The sequence below is a fragment of the Mustela erminea genome, chromosome 4 (assembly GCF_009829155.1).
Source record: "Mustela erminea isolate mMusErm1 chromosome 4, mMusErm1.Pri, whole genome shotgun sequence".
Classification (NCBI taxonomy): Eukaryota; Metazoa; Chordata; class Mammalia; order Carnivora; family Mustelidae; genus Mustela; species Mustela erminea.
The window spans coordinates 84729090-84747865 of record NC_045617.1 but is presented as its reverse complement, the minus strand read 5'-3'; positions in this window follow the sequence as shown (position 1 = coordinate 84747865).

The following is an 18776-nucleotide window of genomic DNA, read 5'->3' as shown; positions in this document are numbered from 1 at the left end:
AGGAAGACCCGGCGCCCTCGGCAGCTCCCACCGCCGCTCGCAGCCAGAGCGATGTCCCGAGCGGCGGCGCTGGGACGGACCTGAGGCCCCCGCCGGCTCTGGCGTAGCAGCGGCCGCTGTGAAGCCCCGGGCCCCGCTCGCTCTGTCACTCTCCCCTCCCCCGTAGGCTGCGCTGACCGGACAATGGCCGCTCCGCCCCCTCCCTCCTCAGACACCCCTTCTAAGGAGTCACAATGGTCTCGCCCGGGGGAGCCGCCGCCAAAGCCCAGCAGCTGATCAGCTGGGATCCGGGCGTGCCACTTTGTTCAGCGCCTCAAAGGAAGAGTACTGGACTGTGGGCAGAGCCGAGAGCGTTGGGTTATCACTCAGCGACAGGCCTCTGAGGCTCTCGTATTCTTGGAACTTTTGAAATCTGAGGCAAACTTACCTTCCCCCGTCTGAGGAAGAGGAGCAGGCTTCTGAGTACTCTGGGGCGCGTTACCTCCCCCCAAACGCGAATGGTACGCCCCAAGCGGGAGGGGGAGGAGCAGAATAGTTGTTTAGGGTAAGTCGGGCCAGTCCCAGAGCGGCGGACGAGCGCTGCGCATGCGCCCGGAGACCCCGTAACCGGGTACTGGGAGGGGCTAGGAGGGAGTGCTTCCAAACCCGGAAGTGGGTCTCGCTTTTCACGGGGCTGCGGGGGTCTTCATCTGCGGGGAGGTTCTGGAACTGGCTGCTGCGGGTTCTGGGCGATGCCCGAGACCATTTCTCCACTAACTGCCAATCCCCGAGAACTGTCTTTTCACAATCCCCCCACACCCGACCCAGCCTTCAAGTTCCACCTGGAGAACAGCTCTCCCCTTGGCAGAAACGAACTTATGGGAAATGTCCCTCTCCACCCCCGCACCAGGAAGGGAGGGAGGGTAATGTCTCAGTCAAGTTCCGCGCCCCTCCTCCCTCATAGGTGCCCCCCGCCTCAGACGCAAGTGCACTCCCTATTACTCGGCTAGGAAAACCTCTGTTTTTCTAGAGTGGACATGTTTTGTTTTTGGAAGGGTGCTATGGCCGAAAACTGATGTAACCAAAGAAGTTTGAGCCACTAAATAAAAGACTTTAACACTCCATGTTTTTTATCTTGAGCTCATTCTGAGTTCCAGCTAATCGTGAGCAGAGTGCGATTGTTGGTGACAAATGTCACAGCGGAGGAAACTTGCACCATATCTTCTGAAGAGGTGACCCACAGCTGAGACCCTGTGGGCGAAATTCTAGGTCCCTGCTACTTGCAGGAAGACTTCCTGGCCCTTAGAAAAAGAGGCTGTGTACCCTCAACTTGGTGGGAATATGAGACCTTCAGAGGGTATTACCTAGATTAGTATTATTACCAAATGTTGCTATTTTATTTGTATCCACCATTATATTTGTGCTTGATTGGTGGATTTGTTAACATTTATGACACTTCTTTTGGCCTCTAAAGAGCAAAGATCACATTTTGCTTAGCATCCTCTTAAAGATGCTGTTGATAAAAACAGTGATTGCAAAAGTCAAGTCATTTACAACTAACGCACTCCCAAATGAGAGTGCTGGTTGAAACTCAGCTTTCAACTGAGTTTCAACTTTGTGGACTTTCAAAGCCTTCAATAAATATTTCTGTCAAAAGTCCATAGAATGGATGAGACCATACAGCACACCTAGCTTTCACTGGACTCCTATTGCCCTTAAATCTTCACTTCAGCGAACATAAAATTGCCACATTCATGAAAGACTTACAGCCTTTGAGTTTAACAGAGCAAGATTAAGTGGGACTCTCTCTTGGCGTCTTGATGATCTTTTATATGTGGAAAAGGAAACCCTAAAACCAAAAGGAAAATTTAGTATAAACTGTGACTGTGACTGTCATCTTACAAACTGCTTGCCTACCTGTTTCCCAGTTATTCATTTTTAACAAGCATCTACCAAGTACCCAGTATGTGCACAAAATTTTCTAAGACCGTGTCCCTCCTATTTCCCTCTGCCCCACTGCTCTCTTGCCTAGGACATTCCTACTGCTGGTTCAGGCATATGGTATCTCTTCAGTGCCTTCCATACTCTGACAAAGCAGAACTGGTCCCTCCTTCCTTCCTTCCTTTGCCCACATAATCTCCATTATAGGACCAAGAAATATACATGCTTGTCTCTTGTCACAAAACCTAGCTCCAAAAGGTTTGGCTCTTAGAAAGAGCTGCTGAATACCCTTGACCCAGCGGGAATATAAGACCCTTCAGAGGGTAGTACCTAGATTAATTTTATTACCAAATGCTATTTTATTTCCATATATGCCACTATATTTGTTCATTATCTATGTACCTGTGGGATCCACGAGTCTCTGTGAGACTGAAGCTAACTCAATCCATGTTTGCTGCATGGAAGAGCTCATCTGATAAGAAGCCACTCTGAGACAAGCCTCTTTCATCTGCAAGAAACAGAAACCACTGAAATTTCACACCAAAGTTAATGAATTAATTAATACTTTATGGAAGAAAACAATCTTAAAGAACCCAAGGACACAGAGAGCAAAAAAATCTCCTGAAAGACTGGAAGAGGGGTCTACAAGACTAACAGAAACCAAGTAGCTAGTCCCTCATTATCTCTTTCTCTCTGGTCACATGTTCTTCCATCTTACTCTGCAGACCTGCTTTCATTGCTTCTCTGGGAACACAGTGGAACATGACTGTCCTCACTTGCCTTGCCTCACTTCAAACACCAGCAGAATTAAATCAGCTATCTATGAATCCTAGTTTTCGGGGGAAAGAACCTGCCTGGTCAAATTTATGTCAGGTTGCCTATTCTTCATAAAGTTGCTTTGAGCCTGTCAAAGTTCTTTGTTTTATAATACATACAGGACTGCCAGAGGCCCATCCTTGTAGCCTGTGGCTCTCAAAGAAGGTCAGGAATGTTCTTGGCAAAGATTCCAAAAGGTATCTACCAGAGACCAATGAAGGAATCAATTGCAACCTAAAAATCAAAAAGCATAAAGAACAGTGGAGATGTTCAAGAATTTCCCAACAAACTAATTCCTACTTAAACTATTTCACACCTAAAATTAAATGGCATTCCCTCAAAAAAGCTTTCACTGATCCCCAGGCCCGATTAAGATTATGTTGCCCCGTTTTATCTTCCTTTGTAGAACCTATCACTGTTTATAATTAAATACTTATTTGTATGTTTTCTCTCCAAAGATCACATCTGTTTTGCTCACCACAAACAATGCCCGCATATAATGTCCAGGACACATTTGGTAGACAATAAATATTTGTCGAATGAAAACAATTTCCCACATATGAATTGGCACGCTATTGAGGATATCCTGGGGAATAGTCTATCACGCTCACCTTCCCTAGAAGACACTGAAACTCACTGTGAGCCTTTTCACTGAGCTGTATAAAATGAGACCTAGTTTTCATCTGCTTTCTCTTAAGATGTTCCTAGCCAAACTTTTCACTCTTTGTTCCCAAGGTTTCTATCAGAAGAGCCCTTGAACCAGGTCCTATAACCTGCCTACTTAGTTGGCTGAAAGCTCAGAGAGGACATAAAATTTCAGGGCATCATCAAATTAGGGGACCAAAGTGTGGGGGTAATTGGCAGAAGTACTTTTGTGATAATTGTCTTGATGATTTCCTAGTGTAGATTATGATCCAGATGAACCTGTGATGTGACTCTTGGGGGTAGTTTGCAATCACCGTTGGCCTAAAAGGAGCCATCTATGTGCTCAGTAGGGTCTAATAAAGAATAATATTAATGCTTCGGCAGCCAGAGCTCTTGAAGTAGCAACTAAATTATTAGGTTGTGTGGGAAATAGCCAGGTGTGGCTCAAGGGCAAGGGCTCACAAGGCTGCTTTCTTAGCACTACTGAGTCCAAAGACCCTATCCCTGCAAGAGATGGCCAAAATGGAAACACCTGTAGAGACTTGAGAGGGAGCAGTTGGTCTTCCAACTCAGATTCTAATTCTTTTTTTTTTTTAAGATTTTATTTATTTATCGGGGGCGGGGGGGAGAGTGAGCACAGGCAGACAGAATGGCAGGCAGAGGCAGAGGGAGAAGCAGGCTCCCCGCCGAGCAAGGAGCCCAATGTGGGACTCGATCCCAGGACGCTGGGATCATGACCCGAGCCGAAGGCAGCTGCCCAACCAACTGAGCCACCCAGGCGTCCCTCAGATTCTAATTCTTAACCCACAGCTCTAACTCCCAGTTCAAACCCTTCCACCATTATATATAATTCATTCTACCCTGGTATTAGTCCCAATGCCCAATCCAAAATCTAGCCCCCATCTTCATTCTAATCCTAACATTATCTGTAAAAATTAATCCTAGATTTCAGACCTAATCCCAACCCTAATTCTGTGAGTTTAACAAAGGCTCCTTGCCTTGTCACTGAGTTTTTTTCCTCACTTCCTCTTTCTTATTTATGTTCCTTGTCCCAGACCCACTCCTGGGAGCAGAGACTCCTATAACACTCTGGACCCTAGGGAGAATGGGGGGCCAGTTTTAATAATCCTAAAAAAGAAAAGGGCCTTGGGCTGCTAGGATAGAGAAAATGGGGCATCTCTCACCTGCATAGGAGGCAGCAACCTTCCCCAGTCGCAACATGTACTGTTTGTCTAATTCCGGAAGTGCTCAGCCTCTGAAAGTCCAGAGAAGATGCAATCCAAGTCACCTGTGTAGGCTTAGGAACGTGTGATATAGCTGGCCAAGAGCAGAAAGTCTGAGACCTTTCTGGAAAATGATAGGGTTTGATTAGATGAGTGTCTTTCAAACCACGTTCTCAGAGAGCAAAAATTCTGGTTTCTGGTCTCCTCCCACGGTTGAGCTTGGTTTTTCAAAGGGGGGAAAAAAAACTTTTTTTTTTTTTTTTTAAGTCACTGAACTAGACTGTCCCTAAGCTTCCATCTGGCCCTTGAGTTTTCTGATGTGCAGTTGATTTTTTTTAGTCACTTACGGTCCACTTGGCATGGATAAACTCTCAGAGCCAAGGGAAAAGAAGAGCAACCAAGCATACCATCTCCAGCCCTTCTCAGGAAACTAAAAATAAATTAAATAAAATGAAGAGTGCAATGGAGAAGAGAGGGGCGGGGAGGAGAGAATGCTGCCATTTCACGTTTTGTGTTTCCATGTTCATGAAGCAATTGCTGATTTCCCTGCTGCTCACACCCATCTTGGTGTGAAATTTGATTTTACTGACTTTTAAATTTCTTTTCAAGAATGGAAATACTGTTTTTCCCAGAAATACTTGACCTTTGTGGGGAAAAAAAATTTCAAATAATGAGAAAGTGAAAGTCCTCCCTAATACCACTCCCTAGAGAGACTCTTTGTTAACAGTTTGTTGTATAGCCTTCCAGGCTTTTTGTTTATATGCTGTTAGATAAATGGGGTCATGGAACACAGAGTATACTCTAACTGATCATTTTTAAGTGAGAAATATGTCATGAACATCTTCCACATCCATGTATGTAGCTTTGCAATATTGTCCATAGCTAAATTATTAGGGTTCTCTGGAGATATATAGGATATATACATTTTCTATTGGGCTCAGTTGGTTAAGTGTCTGACTCTTGATCTCCGCTCAGGTCTTGATCTCAGGGTCATGAGTTCAAGCCCTGCGATGGGCTCCATACTGGGTATGGAGCTTACATTAAAAAAAATAATAATAATACAAACTGAGGATTGCTGGATGGGGCGGGGGGTAGAGGGAGAGGGTAACTCGGTGATGGACGTTAAGGAGGACATTAGATATAAAGAGCACTGGGTATTGTATAAGACTGATGAATCACAGACCTATACTTCTGAAACCAATAATATATGTTGATTTTTTTCAAAGATTTTATTTATTTTTTGACAGAGAACGAGAGAGGGAACACAAGCAGGAGAGTGGGAGAGGGAGAAGCAGGCTCCCCACCGAGCGGGGCTTGATCCCAGGACCCCAGGATCATGACCCAAGCTGAAGGCAGTTGCTCAACCAACTGAGCCACCCAGGTGCCCCTAATATATGTTAATTTTTTTAAATAAATAAATAAATTAATTTTTTAAAAGATATATATGAAACTAGGGGCGCCTGGTTTCATATTTCATATCATATATAAATATTTATTTATAATATAATGTATATAATTATAATATTATAATATAATATACATTGTGTTTATATATACAACATGTACTGTTTGCCTAATTCAGGAAGTGCTCAGTCTCTAAAAGTCCATTATTTATATATTATATATTTATATTTATTATATATTATTTATTATATAATTTCTATATTACATAAATATTTATATTATATATATATTTATATGTGTATAAAATATATATTTTATAAAGTACAGTTGACACAGGTTTGAACTACATGGGTCCATTTATATGAAGACTTTTTTAAATACAGTACTGTACTATAAATGTATTTTCTCTTTCTGATTTTCTTAAAAGCATTTTTTTTCTCTAGCTTACTTTTTTTTAAAGATTTTATTTCTTTGTCAGAGAGAGAGAGCAAATAAGCAGGGGCAGCAGCAGGCAGAGGGAAAAGCAGGCTCCCTGCTGAGTAAGGAGCCCATGCAGACTCCATCCCAGGACCCTGGGATCATGACCTGAGCCGAAGGCAGACGCTTAACTGACTGAACCACCCAGGTGTCCCTCTAGCTTACTTTATTGTAAGAATACAGCATATAATACATATAACACACAAAATATGTGTTAATCAACTGTTTATGTTATTGGTAAATCAATAGTAAGCTATGACTAGTTAAGTTTCGGGGGAGTCAAAAGTTATTTGCAAATTTTTTACTCTGTAGGGAGGGGTCAGCATTCATAAATGCCCCTGCATTGTTCAAGGGTCAACTGCATAAACATATATATGAGGTTTATTTTCATTTATTTATATTATTCTTATATATATACATATATACAAACATATATGTGTGTGTATGTATGTATACACACACATACACATATATATATGAGAGTTATTTTAAGGAATTGGCTCATGCAAATATGGAGCCTGAGAAGTCCCAAGATCCAGTGTAGAGGCCGGAGAAGCAGGAGAGTCAATGGTAGTAGTTCCAGTCTGAGTCTGAACATAAGAGAAGACTGATGTTCAGCTAAAAACCATCAGGCAGAGAGCAAATTCTTTCTTCCTCAGCCTTTTGATCTACTCTGTTCTTTAACAAGTTGGATGGAGCCAGCCCACACTGGGAGGGAAATCTGCTTTACTTAGGCCACTGGTTCAAATGTTAATTTCATCCAGAAAAAAGCTCTCAGACACACCTAGATGTTTAACAGCATAGCTGGGCACTCCATGGCCCAATCAAGTTGACACAGAATATTAACCCATCACACTAAAATCATGGGCTCCAAAGTCAAGATGCCTGTGTTTGAATCTGGCTGCTACCACCTACCTGCTCTGAGACTGTGGGGAAGTTACTTAGCCTGCCTATGCCTCAATTTTCTCACCTGTTAACAGGAGGCATCTGTAGCAGTCTATGCTTTTCATCTGCCCAGTTTCTCTTTGGTGGTTCTACTTCTCCTGCTCCCAGGCCTTCTCAGAGATGTACACATAATAGGTTTAGACAGGAAGCCCTATCCTTCTGGCCATAGGAATTTTGATTGGCTTTGGGAGAGCCAGAGCCCTCCATGAATTGACTCTCCAGCTTTGCCTTCTGAGATCAAATGTCCTTAGGAATATGTAAGCCCAAAACTACTGAAGGATTCACCATGTGGCCATATGGAGCCAGGCTGAGAATCAAGCCAACACAGTTGAAAGAAAGAAGAGAGATGGGAAAGAAAGACTAAGTCATCAGGACTTTATTTGAGTCCTTGAATCCCAGAATGAAGCCAGAACAATTGTCTGGGCTTTTCAATTACATGGACCGATAAATCCCCCCACCCCTTTTTTTTGGCCTAAGCTAATTTGGGTTAGGTTTCAGTATGGTTCAGCGAGAAAAGTCCAGACTTTGCATAATAGTGTCTACCTCTGTCATAAGTTTACTGTGAAGGTTAAATTATATAATCCACGAAGAAAATCTTTTTTTTTTTAAGATTTTATTTATTTGACACAGAGAGAGAAATCACAAGTAGGCAGAGAGGCAGGCAGAGAGAGAGAGAGAGAGAGGGAAGCAGGCTCCCCGCGGAGCAGAGGCTCAACGTGGGGCTCGATCCCAGGACCCTGGGATCATGACCTGAGCCAAAGGCAGAGGCTTTAACCCACTGAACCACCCAGGCTCCCCTCAAATAATTTTTTTAGAAAAAGAACTGCAATACCATTTAACATTCATTATGTATGGCCAAACTTACCTCCAGAAAGGTACCAATTTACACTCCCTTCAACAGAATGAGAAGGCTGATTTCCCCACACTCTGTAGCCTTGGGATAGCAATCACTGCCAATGTAGAAGGTAAAAAATAGCATCTATTGGATGTTTTAATTTGCATTTTTGGTTATAAATGAGGTGCAGATTATTTAATTTTTTCATATATACATATGCCATTCAAATTTGAATTTGGATCAATTTTTGTGTGCATTATCCATTTGTATTATCTGTTTATATCCTTGGTCCATTTTTCTACAAAGATTTTTTTCTTATTTAGGTTAAGATATTAATATTAATATTATTCAGGTAAAGATATTAATGTTGATTTTAAGAATATTAACCGTTTGGGGCTCCTGGGTGGCTCAGTGGGTTAAAGCCTCTGCCTTCAGCTCAGGTCATGATCCCAGGGTCCTGGGATCAAGCCCCGCATCAGGCTCTCTGCTCAGCGGGGAGCCTGCTTCCCCACTCTCTCTGTCTCTGCCTGCCTCTCTGCCCACTTGTGATCTGTCTGTCAAATAAATAAATAAAATCTTTTAAAAAAAAAAGAATATTAACCGTTTGTCATATGTATTGCAAATTATTTCTTCATTTGTGTCTTAGCAGTAGCTAGGCTTTTGACTTTGAAGAGTCTAAAATGCAAGGGTACTATATGAATTAACCTTGGCTAATGTTTGAATTGCCAACATGGCACTTTTTTCTTAAAGCCTCTAGTTGCTACTTACAGGTTAAAAAAAAGAAGGTAAAGAGAATTAAAGTGGAAACGACAGGAAATCACAGGAGATGGGGGCAAGCAGTGAGAACCCCATCTCCACCTCATCTCAGGTAGGCTCAGCCATGATGCAAATAAATGGCCAAGGCCTCCATCAGTCAGCTCAGTCCCTGAGCCAGCCCTGACATATGTCTTAGCCTTCCCAATTTTCTATCTAGAGGTAGAAAAGCAGCCAGACGCTGTGGCCCTGTAGCTCTGTCAGCCCCCAGGGAGTGGCCTGAACTTCTCATCAAGTCACTTGTGCAAGTTTGCAGAGGTAATCTCCAGGAGTGAATGGTACCGCACATGGGCAGGCTGGGCACTGAGAACTGACCCAGTGAGAAGAACCCAGGATATTTGAGGAAGGGCGAGTGGTTAGGAAAAAAGGATTAGAATTCCTATTTAGGATGACACTGGGGAGGGAGACAGAGTTGGAGGAATGGGGCTAGGGAGTCAGAGGAAGCAGAATTGGTGGCTCAGGGGAAAAGAAGTAGGATTGGGGAAAGAGACATAGCTGTCCGGGATGGAGCTGAAAGGCTAAGGCTGGTGTCTTAGTCTGGATCCTTCATCAAAAGCTGACCCTGAGGGCGCCTGGGTGACTCAGTGGGTTAAGCCGCTGCCTTCGGCTCGGGTCATGATCTCGGGGTCCTGGGATCGAGTCCCGCATCGGGCTCTCTGCTCAGCAGGGAGCCTGCTTCCCTCTCTCTCTCTCTGTCTGCCTCTCCATCTACTTATGATTTCTCTCTGTCAAATAAATAAATAAAATCTTAAAAAAAAAAAAAAAAAAAAAGCTGACCCTGAGACAGAGATCAGGAGGCAGAGAATACTTCTAGGGATGACAAAGTGGCTAATAAAAGGTGTGTCGTCACGCCAGCTCTGGCTGGGAATGACTAGAGCTCCTAGGAGTACTGTGCAAAATCACACCTTAAAGTTCTCCCAGCTGAGGGCTCAGGGGACTGAGTATTTACATACCCACTTCTGTTCGTAGCTGATGGCTGCTCACTGCACTTCAACCTGTGTTTTTCTGATGGAACAGCATTCCCCGGTTTCAGAGAAAGCCCACAGGCAATGAGGTGCAGCGACTGGCCCTTGGAAATTAGTAAAATCACTCTAAAGTGTTAAGGCCCAGGGGATACAGAGGAGATGTCTACAGAGTCTGCCGTAGCTAGGGACGGTTTGGGTGGGGTATATGATAGGATATTTGGTAAAATGAGAGGGATTTCTTCTGAAGGCTGTGATTAATCAAGGAAGGCTAGATGCCTTCTGATTAGGAGCTAGGGAGCAGAGAGAAGGTTACAATTGGGATTAGAATGTGAGGGTTCTGGGATGCCTGGGTGGCTCAGTGAGTTAAGCCTCTGCCTTTGGCTCAGGTCATGATCTCAGGGTCCTGGGATCGAGCCCTGCATCGGGCTCTCTGCTCGGTAGGGATCCTGCTTCCCCCTCTCTCTCTGCCTGCCTCTCTGCCTACTTGTGATCTCTGTCAAATAAATAAATAAATAATCTTTAAAAAAAAAAAAAAAGAAGAAGAAGAAAAGGTGAGGGTTCTGTTCAGGCTGCTCAGAGAGACTACTCATCCTGCCTGATGTTACACAGCAAATAGGTGGTGAGCTGGGGACAGGATTGAAGCCTGGTCTTTTATTGCAGAGCCTATTAAGAGGCAGAGCGCAGGCTAGCCTGGGGGAGGGACAGAGGTATCCACAGGATCCTGGCCACCTGGGCTTCTTCCCCAGCAGCCAGGGAGCAGGGCTAGGAGGAGGCTGTGCAGCTGCCATCTGTTCTCTTGGCTCCACTGCCTGGCAACTGCCGGCCCATGTCTGTTCCCTGCTCTGGAGGAGGACGCATTCCTCCATGGCCCATCGGGCAGGATGAGGAGCCGTGCCCTCGCCAGGGCTGTGCCACATGATGGATTCAGTGATTAGGACTTTCCGATGTGGAGGCTTGCTCAGTCATGTAGCAGACCCAGTCCCATCTGGTGTGTCTTTCTTGAAAAAGCTGCTGGAAGGAAAAATCTGCATACTGCTCATGCCGGTGGGAGTATCTGCACATACACACAGGTCCAAGAGCGTACACACAGGTGTGGAACTCTGTGTGTGTGCACACCACGTGCATGCCCGGGGATGGGTGTGAACATTGGGAGTTCGAAACTACCATGGTTCTATTCTCTCAGAGATCATTTAGCAAGTAAGCCATTGAAAAATAATGATGCTACTGTTTTCGAGTACCTTCCATATGCCAGTAACTGTGGTAGGTGCTTTATACACATTGGTTATTGTAGTTAATATAAATCTAACAGCTACCATGCAAGAGAAATATCTTCCTCATCCTGCAGAGGAAGAAACCAAAGCTCTCGCAGCTAAAGGAGCTGCCCAAGGACTTATTTTTAAGTCACAGAGCCAAGGATTCGAGACCATGTCTCTAATTCCAAAGTGCATGATATTTAATTTCCATCTCCTCCCAAAATTTTCTCAGAATGAGACTGAACCAGCTACTCCTACACTCAACGATAGGAATGATTCACATAAAACTAATGTTGAGCAAAAGAAGTCAGACACAGATATCACTATGTGAGTCCATTTATATCAAATTCAGAAACAGATATTACTAACCTCTGCTGTTGAGAGGAGAGTGGTTACCGTCGCAGGGTAGAGGGAGTGACTGGAAGGGTTCCCTGGAGGGACTCCCCAGGGAACAGTGAAAGGTACTGTATTATTTCTTTCTTTCTTTCTTTCTTTTTTAAAGATTTTTACTTATTTATTTGACAGAGAGAGACTACAGTGAGAGAAGAGAGCACAAGCAGTAGGAGGATGGGTGAGGGAGAACAAGGCTTCCCCATGAGCAGGGAGCCCGATGCAGGGCTCCATCCCAGGATCCTGGGATCATGACCTGAGCCGAAGGCAGACACCTAACCGACTGAGCCACCCAGGCGCCCCAGTACTATTTCTTGATTTTGGTGCTGGCTACACAGATGCATTCAGCTTGTATGAATTTATTAACTGTGCAATTTGTGCCCTTCTCTAAATGAATGTTTCACCTCAAAAAAGAAGTTCAAAAAAGTTTGCCAGGGGTTGTGAGGGTTTCAGAGGAAGGAAGCATCACAGATCTTCCCGTTGGCTGTGGTCAGTGGTTGGGGTTGGGGGGTGGTGTCCTGTTCTAATCAAGGGACACTGTCTCAGTCTCAGTCTTAGGAAGCTTCCAGGCTATGGAATTGTACTGAGGTTAGTGGACTTCAAGCTAAATGCTCCAGGGGGAGCTGGCAAAGAGGAGTGCTAGGAGCCTAGGGGAGTTACCAATGGGACCGAGTCTCAAGACCAAGACAAGAGAGAATCCTTCAGAGGTGGTCAATGGGTAGTGGCTGTTAGGTCCATTATTAAACAAAATGAGACTGAGACAAAGTGAAAGTTATTTAAAGCTTTATTTTATACCAAGTATTAGAAATCAGACTGATTGGCCAGGGCTGAAACAAAGTTAAAGTTATGCATAGTTAAAGTTATGCAAAGCTCTACTCTATGCCAAGCATTAGAAGTCAGACTGACTGGGACACCTGGATGGCTCAGTTGGTTAAGCAGCTGCCTTCGGTTCAGGTCATGATCCCAGTGTCATGGGATTGAGTCCCACATCGGGCTCCTTGCTCGGCAGGGAGCCTGCTTCTCCCTCTGACTCTGCCTGTGCCCTCTCTCTCTGACAAATAAATAAAATCTTAAAAAAAAAAAAAAAAAAAAAGAAGTCAGACTGACTGGCCAGGGCCGTCTCCGAAGAGAGTGACCCCTCCCAATCTTACAGGCTACCTTTTATTCGGTAAAACTGCAACCCGTATCTTGGTATCTCAACCCACCAGGTTTGTGTGTCTCTTGCGGATTGGCTAGTTCTATCCAGTCTGGTGACTTGTTATTTAAGATTACCCCATACCAGGAACTGTTACAAATAGTACTTTTTGGGAAGGCTTAGTCAGTTAACATATTCAGTTTGAATAATAAGATTGTCGTCCTTCCCAAGATGGAGTCATTTTGGTTTGGGGAAGACCTTCTCACTGTTCAAACAGTACTTTGTACTGATTAGATGTCTACATCTGGCCTGACTCGTCCTTGTGTTCTGGGCTCTGTTATCAGGTACCAGCCAACTACATTTTACTGGTTTCCTAGACTTGCTTCTAAGTAAGTTTCTCGGGGGGGGGGGGGGAGTCAATTTAAGTTTACTGCATAAACAACAAAATGGTTATTTACCCAAGATGGAGTTGCTCTGGCTAAATAGGTCCTTATAGTGGCCAAGAGAAGATGGTGACCTTTGAAGCCTGACAGACCTGAGTTGACCTGGCTTCATTCTTGGCCATCTGTGGGACCTAAACAGCTATTTATCCTCTCAGAGTCTTGGATCCCTCCCCTCCCCATCCCACTGATACCAAAGACTACTATGAGGATTAAATAGCCTGATGGAGTTGGAACTCTTGGCCCAGGGTATGATACATGGTCTGCATTCGGTAAAGGTCTCTTTGGAAGGTAGAAGAAAAGATACTCAGGAATCCGAGAATCTCCTTTAAATATCAGAGGGTCTGGCAGGTGGAAGATGCCTCACATTCATTCTGGGTAGCTGTGGCCAGAACAAAGTGATTTATTGTCCATGCAGTAGGACCTGGACATAATGGGTGGAAAGGAGTAGTCAGTGGTGGCACCGGGGGCTGACTGTGGGCTCAGCAATCCAAGTCCCAGTGGGAGAGATCCCAGAAAGGGCCCCCCCACCAAAAAAAGGAGCCAGGCTTTAGGGCAGCAGGGAGAGGTTTCCAGGTTGGCAGCCCAGCCAGAGAGCAACTTTTGGGACAATAGTCTATTCAACGGAGGGCTCATGAAGCTGAGTACTGTGAGTGGGAGTTCTTCCCCTAGGAAAACATTTGGAGTCTACCCCTGACATTTTTTGACCAAAAAAAACAGAGACTGATAGATTTTGTTCTAAAAACTGGTGAAGGGAACAAGTTTGGCCAGACTGCGAGAGCATCAGCCCTCTAAAGACACAGCTGACAGATGAGATTCCAAAGAAAGAACTGTCTGTCTCCTAATTCGACTGCCGACTACCCCAAGAAGCTTCATTCCCCAGTGTCCCACTGAGAATTCTGTACTTTCCCTTTCATGCTCCTGTAGCATGCATGGCCCATGGGACATCCTGCCTGGAGAAGGGAAAAGAGCCTTGTATCAGTTATTTTTCCGTTTGTAACCTAAAATCCAAATGACGGTGGCCTAACCACAATAGCAGTTTATTTCAGTTCCATTTAATAGAAGTCCATAAAAATGTGTGCTTCAAAGAGTACCATCAAAAAAATGAGGGGCGCCTGGATGGCTTAGTGGGTTAAAGCCTCTGCCTTCGGCTGGGGTTATGATCCCAGGGTCCTTGGATGGAGTCCCGCATTGGGCTCCTTGCTCGGCAGGCAGACTGCTTCCCCTTCTCTCTCTCTGCCTGCCTCTCTGCCTACTTGTGATCTCTGTCTGTCAAATAAATAAGTAAAATCTTAAAAAAAAAAAAAGAAAGAAAGAAAGACAGAAAGAAAGAAATGAAAAGACAAGCCACAGACTAATAGAAAATATTTGCAAATCATACATTTAACAAAGGATTGGTATCCCAAATATAGGAATAACTCCTGAAATGCAATAATAAAAAGACAGGGGTACCTGGGTGGCTCAGTCAGTTAAGTGTTTGCCTTCTGCTCAGGTTGTGATCCCAGGGTCCTGGGACCCAGCCCCACATCAGCGCTCTCTACTCAGCAGGGAGCCTGCTTCTCCCTCTGCCTCTGCCTGCCACTCTGCCCACTTGTGCTCTCTCTCTCTGTGTCAAATAAATAAACAAAATCTTTAAAAAAATAAAAAATAATCAAAAATAGCAAAAAGACAAACAATCCAGTTTGAAAATGGACAAAAGATTTGAAATACACATTTCACCAAAGAAGATATCTGAATCATCATTAGGGAAATGCAAATCAAAACCACAATAAGACACCACTTCATAGGCACCAAGACTATCACCAAAAAGACAGACAATAACAGGTCTCAATGCAGATGTGGGGAAACCAGCCCCATACGCATGGCTGGCAGGAATGTAAAATGGCGATGCCACTCTGGAAAGTGGTTTAGACTCACAGAAAGTTTACTGTACAACCCAGCAATTCCACATCTAGGTTTCTATCCACCACGAGAAATGAAAATATTTGTATGTCTGCAGAGAGACTTGTAGAAAAATGCTCATAGCAACATTATTTGTAATAGCCCCAAAGTGGAAACATCCCAAATATTCATTAACTAACGAACCATATACCTATACATGGGAATTCTATTCAGCCATAAGAGGAAAGAAGCACTGTTTACATGCTCCAACATGAATGAACTTCAAAACATCATGCCCAGTGAAAGATGCAAAAGTCCATACATTTTATGTCTCCATTCATAGGAGAAGAATAATCCATAGAGGCAGAAAGCAAGATCATGGTTGTAGGGGGCAGGGTGAGACTAAGGGTGGGTGGGCACAGAGTTTGTGGTGAGGGTCGTACTGTTCTGTAACTTTATGGAGTTACTCCTGTTGTTCCCTACCTTTTGTGTGTTTTTACAGAGCTATTACATACACACCAAAGGAAGTGTGCAGACCTCACCTGTACAGTCTAATTAACACACGCACACACACACACACACCTGAGTCAGCACCACTCAGATCAATATCGCGAACATCTCTGGCACCCCGGAAGGCCCCTCCTAACCAATGCCCCACAAAAGTGGCCACCATTCTGACTTCCGTCACTGAACAACGAAACACGTCCTCAGTGTAGAGCAGGCCCTTGGTGGGGGCTCTTACTGTTTGCCCTGGGCTCCTTTGTTACTCACGGTCTTAGTTCAACCTTCCACCCCACTCAGATACCACCCCTGTTTCTTCATCCCCCTCCAACTGCCGCTAACATACCATGACAGTGTTGATTTTTATGGAAGATTGTGAGTCATTTGGGAGTCATGACAACTCGGGGCAGAAAATAACCTAAAGCTCTTTGGGAGGGCATCGCAAGCTCTGGAATTGATACTGGCCATTCTCAGGCATCGGGTAGGTCCCTCCTGGGTCCCCTGTCCACCATGAGACTGCCCGCCCCCGCTGTTCCCAGAAAAGATCCCAAGACCCAGACCCTCCCTGGGACAGAGAAGTCACATACATGCTAAAGCGGGTTCCGGTATAAGGAAGGACTGCGAGAACCCTAGTCCACGGGCCCCCGAACAAGGGCGGTAGCATTCAGCTCCCACCTCAGGTCGATAAGGCAGAAGGAGTGGTTTTTGTTGTTGTTGTTGTTGTTGTTTAGATTTTTATTTATTTATTTGACAGAGAGAGATCACAAGTAGGCAGAGAGGCAGGTGGGAAGTGGGGAAGCAGGCTCCCCGCTGAGCAGAGAGCCCGATGTGGGGCTCAATTCCAGGAACCTGAGATCATGACCTGAGCTGAAGGCAGAAGCTTAACCCATGGAGCCACCCAGGCACTCCAGAATGTGCTTTCAGTAATAGCGGACTGGGTTGAGCCATTGTGCTGGCTTGGGCTTCAGAGCCTCTAGCCTTTCTCTCCTTCCCTCTTTCTGGGCCTCCTACTCCCCCTACTTTGTTATGCAAAGCAGTTGAGTTCCATTAAACTCCAGCTCCCCAAGAGGGCTGGGCCCATAGCACCTCCCCTTTCCCACCAAAATCACCTACCAAAATTCATCAGGCCCTCTTCCCAAACAAAAGAACCACCTACTTACACAGCAGAAGAGAATATCGCAGCTTTTTAAAAATAGCACTTTTGTTTTCCCTGCTGTAGTCTCTTTTGAAAGGTGAAGAAACCAAGGAGCGCCTGGGTGACTCAGGGGATTGAGCCATGCCTTGGGTTCAGGTCATAATCTTGGGGTCCTGGGATCGAGACACACATAGGGCTCCTTGCTCAACAGGGAGTCTGCTTCTCCCTCTCCCTCTCTCTCGCTCTCAAATAAGTAAGTAAAAATCTTTAAAATATATTTGTATATATATAAAGATGAAGAAACTGAGACCCAAGAGAAGTTAAATAACTTGCCCTGATCAAAAAAGGCTTTCTGCCTTCAGCTCAGGTCATGATCCCAGAGTCCTGGGATCCAGCCCTGCATCGGGCTCTCTGCTTAGCTGGGAGCCTGCTTCCCACCCTCTCTCTGCCTGCCTCTCTGCCTACTTGTGATCTCGGTCTGTCAAATAAATAAATAAATAAATAAAATCTTTAAAAACAAAAAAGGTTTAAGGAGTGAAACCGGACATTGACCCAGACTCCAAAGTCCACGAAGCTGGCTTGTTGGTTTCCATATCCCCAGAACTTGGAAACCATCGGGGCTCAGTTAATGCACGCTGTACTTGAGTTGAACTAAAGGACGGGTTTGCAGAAGGAAGGCGTCCTAGGCCTGTGAAAGAAACTTGGAGAGGAGAAAAGACAAATTCTTCTTCTTCTTCTTCTTCTTCTTCTTCTTTTTTTAATTATATTTATTTATTAGAGAGAGACACAGCTAGAGAGGGAACACAAGCAGGGGGAGTGGGAGAGCGAGAAGGAGGATTCCTGCTGAGATGGGAGCCTGATGCCAGGGCTCGATCCCGGGACCCTGGGATCATGACCTGAGTGGAAGGCAGACGCTTAACAACTGAGCCTCCCAGGTGCCTAGAAAGGACAAATTGTTTAAAGGAGTTGATGGAGAGCAGTGAAGTCAGAAGCGGCTGGGGCCCCTTCCGTTGCTTCCCTGCTTCCAGGAGTGAGCTACCCCTCACAGCTTCTCTCATCTCGGAGGCTTCTTGCTTCCTGCCCAGCCTTCCAGGGAGACTAGTGCTCCTGGGCAAAAGCCACTGCCATCATTCATCAAGGCCTGGTAGTCTGAGGAAGCTCAGGGCCTATCCTGGAGGATACTTTCAATCAACTTTGGTTCAATTTATTCCCTCTAAATGACTCTGAAATGTAAATAAAATTAAATTAATGCTACTGTATTTGTCTCTGGTTAGGGCCATAATGGGCTGCAGTAATCCTGCCCTTGAGATCAGTTGTAGAGAGAGAAGCCCAGACAATAGCAGTATGGCCAGCCTTGGGCCCCCCCTCCCCCACACCCCCCATCTCCTGCTCTGGAAGGACAGGCTGCACTGTCCAGATTTCATCTACATGGGGGGTGGGTGGAAAATCATGGATGTCCCTTCTACTCTTTATTCTTACACCTCAGACCAAGCCAACCTAATTGCTGTCCATAGACGGTCCCATTTCTACTGCCCCCAACACTCTCAAATTTTGGGAGCTGCAGAACAGGGCGGAATGGCTTTTTCTTTGCCCACCAAGTCAAGGGCCACAAATGGCTCCCTCATCAGGACTCAATCCCTGGGTCCACTCACCCTTCCACAGAAAGGACTCCATTGCCTCAGAGCAGGGTTTCTCAACCTCAACATTATTATCATTCTGGGCCGGATAATGCTTTATTGTGGGGGACTAGTTCTATTGTAAAATTGCCTTATTTGGAATAATAATTTTTTAAAACATTTAATTTATTTATTTGACAGAGAGAGACAGAGCAAAAGAGGGAATACAAGGAGGGGGGTTGTGGGAGAGGGAGAAGCAGGCTTCCCACTGAGCAGGGAGCTCCATGAGGGGCTCATGGGATCATGACTCCAGCCAAAGGCAGACGCTTAATGACTGAGCCACCAGGTGCCCCTGTAGGGTGTTTAATGGCAAACCCGGTAT